A 9,790-nucleotide genomic window follows, 5' to 3' on the forward strand; every position below is an offset into this window, starting at 1 on the left:
GACATGCTTTTATACATTTCATTTTTACTGTTTGACATGAGATCTCTATATATCTAAATAAAGCGTCAAAACCCTTTCAAAATCCAATAGAAATCTCTGTATAAAGCAGAACCGATTTACAATTCCGACTATATCATGAGCATGTGTTTATGAATCACTATCAAATAGTAATGATACCAAGGGCGTACCCTGCACTGCCGGTGTCACCGTCACAAACACACGCAAAGGCAAGTGAACTGTTCACCCGAAAAAACAACAACATGGGAACATATGGTACAAGTCATAACAGAAAATAGCATCGGACACTGATGCGTCAAATTTGGAAATGTCCTCAACGTGTCTACCATAAAACTTTTTGAAAGCTTTACTAAGGCCTTGAATGTTGTAACCTTGATCAAACAACTTCTAAGCAAGAGTCGTATGTCGCTCTTTGAAATCTTAGTAGAAAGAGCATGCTTGGTTGTCTCTCAAAAGTTGCCAGATCTAAACACCAAAGGCTGGAGCTGCTGGAATATTGCGCGACATGAAGGGAAAGTTGAAGTCATCCCTCTATTCATACAGATATCATTTGATATACTAGTCCAGACTTGTGTTTGCCTACAAACAGCATCATTCACGTCTGTATGACTGAAAGCTATCAGAATACAAACTGCATCATTCACACCTGTATGAGTGAGAGCTATCAGCATACAACAACATCATTGACGTCTGTATGACTGAGAGCTATCAGGATGCAAACAGCATCATTCACACCTGTATGACTGAGAGTTATCAGCATACAAAAAGTATCATTCACGTCTGTATGACTGAAAGCTATCAGGATACAAACAGCACCATTCATGTCTGTATGACTGCGAGCTATCAGGATAAAAGCAGCATCATTCACGTCTGTATGACTGAAAGCTATCAGGATACAAACAGCATCATTCACGTCTGTATGACTAAGTGTGTGAGTGAGGTTGATTTAACGCCGCTTTTAACAGTATTCCAGTTACATCACGGCGTGTCAGCTTAATGTGGGAGGAAAGCCCGAAGTGATGCAGGTCTTAGACGTTTACCACTTCAGTGAAACCCACGAGCACGGGTATGGTGCTGACAAACCTAGAAACATAATTGGGGCGAACCGGGATTCGAACCGACAATCATAGGTTTCTGGCGTGTCCAAGGGACGCAACTCTGCACAGCGAATCGCGGCGCCTTAGACTACTGGGCCACCTGTGACCCCCCTGTATGACTAAGAGCTATCGGGATACAAACATCATCATTCACGTCTGTATGATTGAAAACTATCGGGATACAAACAGCATCATTCACGTCTGTATGACTGAAACCTATCAGAATACAAACTGCATCATTCACACCTGTATGAGTGAGAGCTATCAGCATACAACAACATCATTGACGTCTGTATGACTGAGAGCTATCAGGATGCAAACAGCATCATTCACACCTGTATGACTGAGAGTTATCAGCATACAAAAAGTATCATTCACGTCTGTATGACTGAAAGCTATCAGGATACAAACAGCATCATTCACGTCTGTATGACTGAAACCTATCAGGATACAAACGGCATCATTCACATCTGTATGACTGAAAGCTATCAGGATACAAACAGCATCATTCATGTCTGTATGACTGCGAGCTATCAGGATAAAAGCAGCATCATTCACGTCTGTATGACTGAAAGCTATCAGGATACAAACAGCATCATTCACGTCTGTATGACTAAGTGTGTGAGTGAGGTTGATTTAACGCCGCTTTTAACAGTATTCCAGTTACATCACGGCGTGTCAGCTTAATGTGGGAGAAAAGCCCGAAGTGATGCAGGTCTTAGACGTTTACCACTTCAGTGAAACCCACGAGCACGGGTATGGTGCTGACAAACCTAGAAACATAATTGGGGCGAACCAGGATTCGAACCGACAATCATAGGTTTCTGGCGTGTCCAAGGGACGCAACTCTGCACAGCGAATCGCGGCGCCTTAGACTACTGGGCCACCCGTGCCCCCCCCCCCCCCCCTGCATGACTAAGAGCTATCAGGATACAAACATCATCATTCACGTCTGTATGATTGAAAACTATCGGGATACAAACAGCATCATTCACGTCTGTATGACTGAGAGCTATCAGGATACAAACTGCATCATTCACGTCTGTATGACTGAAACCTATCAGGATACAAATGGCATCATTCACATATGTATGACTGAAAGCTATCAGGATACAAACATCATCATTAACGTCTGTATGACTAAAAGTATCAGGATACAAACAACACCATTGATTTCTGTATGACTAAGAGTATCCAGATACAAACAGCATAATTTATGTCTGTATGACTGAAAGCTATCAGGATACAAACAGCATCTTTCACGTCTGTATGACTGAAACCTATCAGGATACAAACGGCATCATTCAAATCTGTATGACTGAAAGCTATTAGGATACAAACATCATCATTTATGTCTGTATGACTGAAAGTATCAGGATACAAACAGAATGATTCACGTCTGTAAGACTGAGAGCTATCAGGTTACAAAGAGCATAATTCACGTCTGTATGACTGAAAGCTATCAGGATACAAACAACATCATTCACGCCTGTATGAGTGAGAGCTATCAGGATACAAACAGCATCATTCATGTCTGTATGACTGAAAGTATCAGGTTACAACCAGCATCATTCACGCCTGTATGACTGAGAGCTATCAGAATAAAAACAGCACCATTCACGTCTGTATGGCTTAAAGCTATCAGAATACAAACAGCATAATTCACGCCTGTATGACTGAAAGCTATCAGGATACAGCACCATCATTCACGTCTGTATGACTGACGTATCAGGATAAAAACAGCATCATTCACATCTGTAAGACTGAGAGCTATCAGGATACAAAGAGAATCATTCACGTCTGTATGACAGAAACCTATCAAGATACAAACAGCATCATTCATGCATGTATGAGTAAGAGCTATCAGGATACAAACAACATCATTCACGTCTCTATGACTGAAACTATCAGGATACAAACAGCATCATTCACATCTGTAAGACTGAGAGCTATCAAGATAGAAAGAGCATAATTCACCTCTGTACGACTGAAAGCTATCATAATACAAACAGCATCATTCACACCTGTATGAGTGAGAGCTATCAGCATACAACAACATCATTCACGCCTGTGTGACTGAGAGCTATCAGGATGCAAACAGCATCATTCACGTCTGTATGACTGAATGCTATCAGGATACAAACACCACCATTCACGTCTGTATGACTGAAAGCTATCAGGATACAAACAGCATCATTCACGTCTGTATGACTGAAAGTAGCAGGTTACAAAAAGCATAATTCACGTCTGTATGACTGAAAGCTATCAGAATACAAACAGCATCATTCACACCTGTATGAGTGAGAGCTATCAGCATACAACAACATCATTCACACCTGTATGACTGAGAGCTATCAGGATACAAACAGGATCATTCACGTCTGTATGATTGAAAGTATCAGGATATAAAGAGCATCATTCACGTCTGTAAGACTGAGAGCTATAGGGATACAAACAACATCATTCACGTCTTTATGACAGAAATCTATCAGGATACAAACAGCATCATTCACGCCTGTATGACTGAGAGCTATCAGCATACAAAAAGTATCATTCACGTCTGTGTGATTGAAAGCTATCAGGATAGAAACAGCACCATTCATGTCTGTATGACTGCGAGCTATCAGGATAAAAGCAGCATCATTCATGTCTGTATGACTGAAAGCTATCAGGATACAAACAGCATCATTCACGTCTGTATGACTAAGTGTGTGAGTGAGGTTGATTTAACGCCGCTTTTAACAGTATTCCAGTTACATCACGGCGTGTCAGCTTAATGTGGGAGGAAAGCCCGAAGTGATGCAGGTCTTAGACGTTTACCACTTCAGTGAGTGAGTGAGTGAGTTGGGTTTAACGCCGCTTTTAACAGTATTCCAGTTATATCACGGCGTGTCAGCTTAATGTGGGAGGAAAGCCCGAAGTGATGCAGGTCTCAGACGTTTACCACTTCGGTGAAACCCACGAGCACGGGTATGGTGCTGACAAACCTAGAAACATAATCGGGGTGAACCGGGATTCGAACCCACAATCATAGGTTTCTGGCGTGCCTAAGGGACGCAACTCTGCACAGCGAATCGCGGCGCCTTAGACGACTGGGCCACCCGTGCCCCCCAACTTCAGTGAAACCCACGAGCACGGGTATGGTGCTGACAAACCTAGAAACATAATTGGGGCGAACCGGGATTCGAACCGACAATCATAGGTTTCTGGCGTGACCAAGGGACGCAACTCTGCACAGCGAATCGCGGCGCCTTAGACTACTGGGCCACCCGTGCGCCCCCCCCCCCCCCCCCCCCCCCCCCCCCTGTATGACTAAGAGCTATCAGGATACAAACATCATCATTCACGTCTGTATGATTGAAACCTATCGGGATACAAACAGCATCATTCACGTCTGTATGACTGAAAGCTATCAGGATACAAACAGCATCATTCACGTCTGTATGACTGAAACCTATCAGGATACAAACGGCATCATTCACATCTGTATGACTGAAAGCTATCAGGATACAAACGGCATCATTCACATCTGTATGACTGAAAGCTATCAGAATACAAACAGCATCATTCACGTCTGTATGACTGAAAGTATCAGGATAAAAACAGCATCATTCACATCTGTAAGACTGAGAGCTATCAGGATACAAACAGCATCATTCACGTCTGTATGACTGAAACCTATCAAGATACAAACAGCATCATTCACGCCTGTATGAGTAAGAGCTATCAGGATACAAACAACATCATTCACGTCTTTATGACTGAAAGTATCAGGATACAAACAGCATCATTCACGTCTGTAAGACTGAGAGCTATCAAGATACAAAGAGCATAATTCACCTCTGTATGACTGAAAGCTATCATAATACAAACAGCATCATTCACACCTGTATGAGTGAGAGCTATCAGCATACAACAACATCATTCACGCCTGTGTGACTGAGAGCTATCAGGATGCAAACAGCATCATTCACGTCTGTATGATTGAAAGTATCAGGATACAAACAGCATCATTCACGTCTGTATGATTGAAAGTATCAGGATACAAACAGCATCATTCACGTCTATAAGACTGAGAGCTATCAGGATACAAAGATCATAATTCACGTCTGTATGACTGAAATCCAGCAGGATACAAACAGCATCATTCACGCCTGTATGACTGAGAGCTATCAGCATACAAAAAGTATCATTTACGTCTGTATGACTGAAAGCTATCAGGATACAAACAGCACCATTCACGTCTGTATGGCTTAAAGCTATCAGAATACAAACAGCATCATTAACGTCTGTATGACTGAAAGCTATCAGGATACAAATAGCATCATTCACGTCTGTATGACTGAAACCTATCAGGATACAAACGGCATCATTCACATCTGTATGACTGAAACCTATCAGAATACAAACAGCATCATTAACGTCTGTATGACTGAAAGCTATCAGGATACAAATAGCATCATTCATGTCTGTATGACTGAAAGTATAAGGATACAAACAACATCATTCACGTCTGTATGACTGAGAGCTATTAGGATACAAACAGCATAATTCACGCCTGTATGACTGAAAGCTATCAGGATACAGCACCATCATTCACGTCTGTATGACTGAAAGTATCAGGATAAAAACAGCATCATTCACATCTGTAAGACTGAGAGCTATCAGGATACAAACAGCATCATTCACGTCTGTATGACTGAAACCTATCAAGATACAAACAGCATCATTCACGCCTGTATGAGTAAGAGCTATCAGGATACAAACAACATCATTCACGTCTTTATGACTGAAAGTATCAGGATACAAACAGCATCATTCACGTCTGTAAGACTGAGAGCTATCAAGATACAAAGAGCATAATTCACCTCTGTATGACTGAAAGCTATCAGAATACAAACAGCATCATTCACACCTGTATGAGTGAGAGCTATCAGCATACAACAACATCATTCACGCCTGTGTGACTGAGAGCTATCAGGATGCAAACAGCATCATTCACGTCTGCATGACTGAAAGCTATCAGGATACTAACAGCACCATTCACGTCTTTATGACTGAAAGAATCAGGATACAAACAGCATCATTCACGTCTGTATGACTGAGAGCTATCAGGATACAAACAGCATCGTTCATATGTGTATGACTGAAAGCTATCAGGATACAAACAGCACCATTCATGTATGTATGAATACCAGCTATCAGGATACAAATAGCATCATTCACGTCTGTATGACTGAAAGCTATCAGGATACAAACAGCATCATTCACATCTGTATGATGGAAAGCTATCAGGATACAAAGAGCACCATACATGTCTGTATGAGTGAAATCTATCAGGATAAAACACCACTATTCACTTCTGTATGACTGAAAGTATCCGGATACAAACATCATCATTCACGTCTCTATGACTGAAAGCTATCAGGATAGAAAGAGCATCATTCACGTCTTTATGACAGAAAGCTATCAGGATACAAACAACATCATTCACGTCTTTATGACAGAAAGATCATGTTACAAAAAGCATCATTTACGTCTCTATGACTGAGAGATATCAGGATACAAACAGCATAATTCACGCCTGTATGACTGAAAGCTATCAGGATAGAAAGAGCATCATTCACGTCTTTATGACAGAAAGCTATCAGGATACAAACAACATCATTCACGTCTTTATGACAGAAAGATCATGTTACAAAAAGCATCATTTACGTCTCTATGACTGAGAGCTATTAGGATACAAACAGCATAATTCACGCCTGTATGACTGAAAGCTATCAGGATACAGCACCATCATTCACGTCTGTATGACTGAAAGTATCAGGATAAAAACAGCATCATTCACATCTGTAAGACTGAGAGCTATCAGGATACAAACAGCATCATTCACGTCTGTATGACTGAAACCTATCAAGATACAAACAGCATCATTCACGCCTGTATGAGTAAGAGCTATCAGGATACAAACAACATCATTCACGTCTGTATGACTGAAAGTATCAGGATACAAACAGCATCATTCACGTCTGTAAGACTGAGAGCTATCAAGATACAAAGAGCATAATTCACCTCTGTATGACTGAAAGCTATCAGAATACAAACAGCATCATTCACACCTGTATGAGTGAGAGCTATCAGCATACAACAACATCATTCACGCCTGTGTGACTGAGAGCTATCAGGATGCAAACAGCATCATTCACGTCTGCATGACTGAAAGCTATCAGGATACTAACAGCACCATTCACGTCTTTATGACTGAAAGAATCAGGATACAAACAGCATCATTCACGTCTGTATGACTGAGAGCTATCAGGATACAAACAGCATCGTTCATATGTGTATGACTGAAAGCTATCAGGATACAAACAGCACCATTCATGTATGTATGAATACCAGCTATCAGGATACAAATAGCATCATTCACGTCTGTATGACTGAAAGCTATCAGGATACAAACAGCATCATTCACATCTGTATGATGGAAAGCTATCAGGATACAAAGAGCACCATACATGTCTGTATGAGTGAAATCTATCAGGATAAAACACCACTATTCACTTCTGTATGACTGAAAGTATCCGGATACAAACATCATCATTCACGTCTCTATGACTGAAAGCTATCAGGATAGAAAGAGCATCATTCACGTCTTTATGACAGAAAGCTATCAGGATACAAACAACATCATTCACGTCTTTATGACAGAAAGATCATGTTACAAAAAGCATCATTTACGTCTCTATGACTGAGAGATATCAGGATACAAACAGCACAATTCATGTCTGTATGGCTGAAAGTATCGGGATACAAACAGCATCATTCACGCCTGTATGACTGAAAGCTATCAGGATACAAACACCATCATTCACTTCTGTATCACTGAAAGTATCTGGGTACAAACAGCATCATTCATGTCTGTATGACTGAAAGCTATCAGGATAGAAAGAGCACCATTCACGTCTGTATGACTGAAAGCTATCAAGACACAAACAACACTATTCACTTCTGTATTACTGAAAGCTATCAGGATACAATCAGCATCATTCATGTCTGTATGACTGAAAGTATCAGGATACAAACAGCACAATTCACGTCTGTATGACTGAGAGCTATCAGGATGCAAACAGCATCATTCATGTCTGTATGACTGAAAGCTATCAGGATACAAACAGCTTCTTTCCCGTATGTATGACTGAAAGCTATCAGGATACAAAGAGCACAATTCACGTCTGTATGACTGAAAGCTATCAGGATGCAAACAGCATCATTCACGCCTTTATGACTGAAAGTATCAGGATACAAACAGCACCATTTATGTCTGTATGACTGAAAGCTATACAAAGAGCATCATTCACGTCTGTATTACTGAAAACTATCAGGATACAAACGGCATCGTTCACATCTGTATGACTGAAAGCTATCAGGATACAAACAGCACCATTCACGTCTGTATGACTGAGAGCTATCAGAATAGAAAGAGCATCATTCATGTCTGTATGACAGAAAGCTATCAGGATACAAACAGCATCATTCACACCTGTATGACTGAAAGCATCAAATAACATCATTCACATCTCTGTGTCTGTATGTTGCCTATGTTCAAATAACATAATTTCCTCCTTTATGTATTAGTTATCAGCCGCATATGACTTATCGACTGTGTCACGATAACACGCACAACAGAACAGTTTCGTGAGAGACAATATTGTGAAATAATTATACGAAATCGTCATAGTGTTGAAATCGAATGCTAAACGTTTAGCTGCCAATTACTGCTGACAGTACACTGAACGCTGTCTCGTCAAACATGCATCCACAATTCACACATGATCATATGGTTTCATACCAGTTTCTTAGTGGTCAGCGCGCGAGTAATATGTGAATATAGTTTTATGCCGCTTCTAGAAATATCCCAGCAATATCACGGCGGGGGACACCAGAAATTGGCTTCATACAGTGTACCCACGCGCGAGTAATCCTTTCTTAATGATTTCTTTGTTTTGAACCATATTTGCATGGATATCTCATTTACACACTGTATGCGTATGTTCCTGTGTCTTAACAAAAGGTGGAAATTATGTTTTCTGTTATCCTGTATCACGTCCTACATACCAGTTATCATAATGCCAGTTGTCATATCAATGAGTATAGAAAAATTATTTGAGGAGTGAATTTTGCTGTCTGTACTTCTCAGTTTCATATATGTAAAGAATTTCTTAAGTACATTCTGTGTACACTCCTTGCATCTCGATATATAGATGGTAATGGCGATATATATATATATATACAAAAATGAGGTAAATGTTCACTCGGTGTACATGTAATATATAATAAAATAATACAGTCCACGTTAGGCCATCATCTTCTTTATATCAGTTTCATACATAGTACTTTCGCTGTCTCATGGCAGCTCTTCAGTGTAACTGAGTGCAAAGGCTACATTTTGATATATGACAACACGGTATATTATATTGCAGTGTAGGTCATGCCAATCATTATAGGCGCGAGGTCTTGAAGAATGGGCGAGCCTGTGCATGTGAGATATGCCTCATTCAGACTCAGCATATATATACTACTATGGAGCCCCGTGAGGGACATGCACGTCTTTCTCAATGAACCAACGTCTAGAATCCAACATCCAATCCTGTAAAGTACGCGTCAGTTACAGT

This window comes from Haliotis cracherodii, unplaced genomic scaffold, assembly GCF_022045235.1.
Source record: "Haliotis cracherodii isolate W230 unplaced genomic scaffold, xgHalCrac1.p SCAF_1, whole genome shotgun sequence".
NCBI lineage: Eukaryota > Metazoa > Mollusca > Gastropoda > Lepetellida > Haliotidae > Haliotis > Haliotis cracherodii.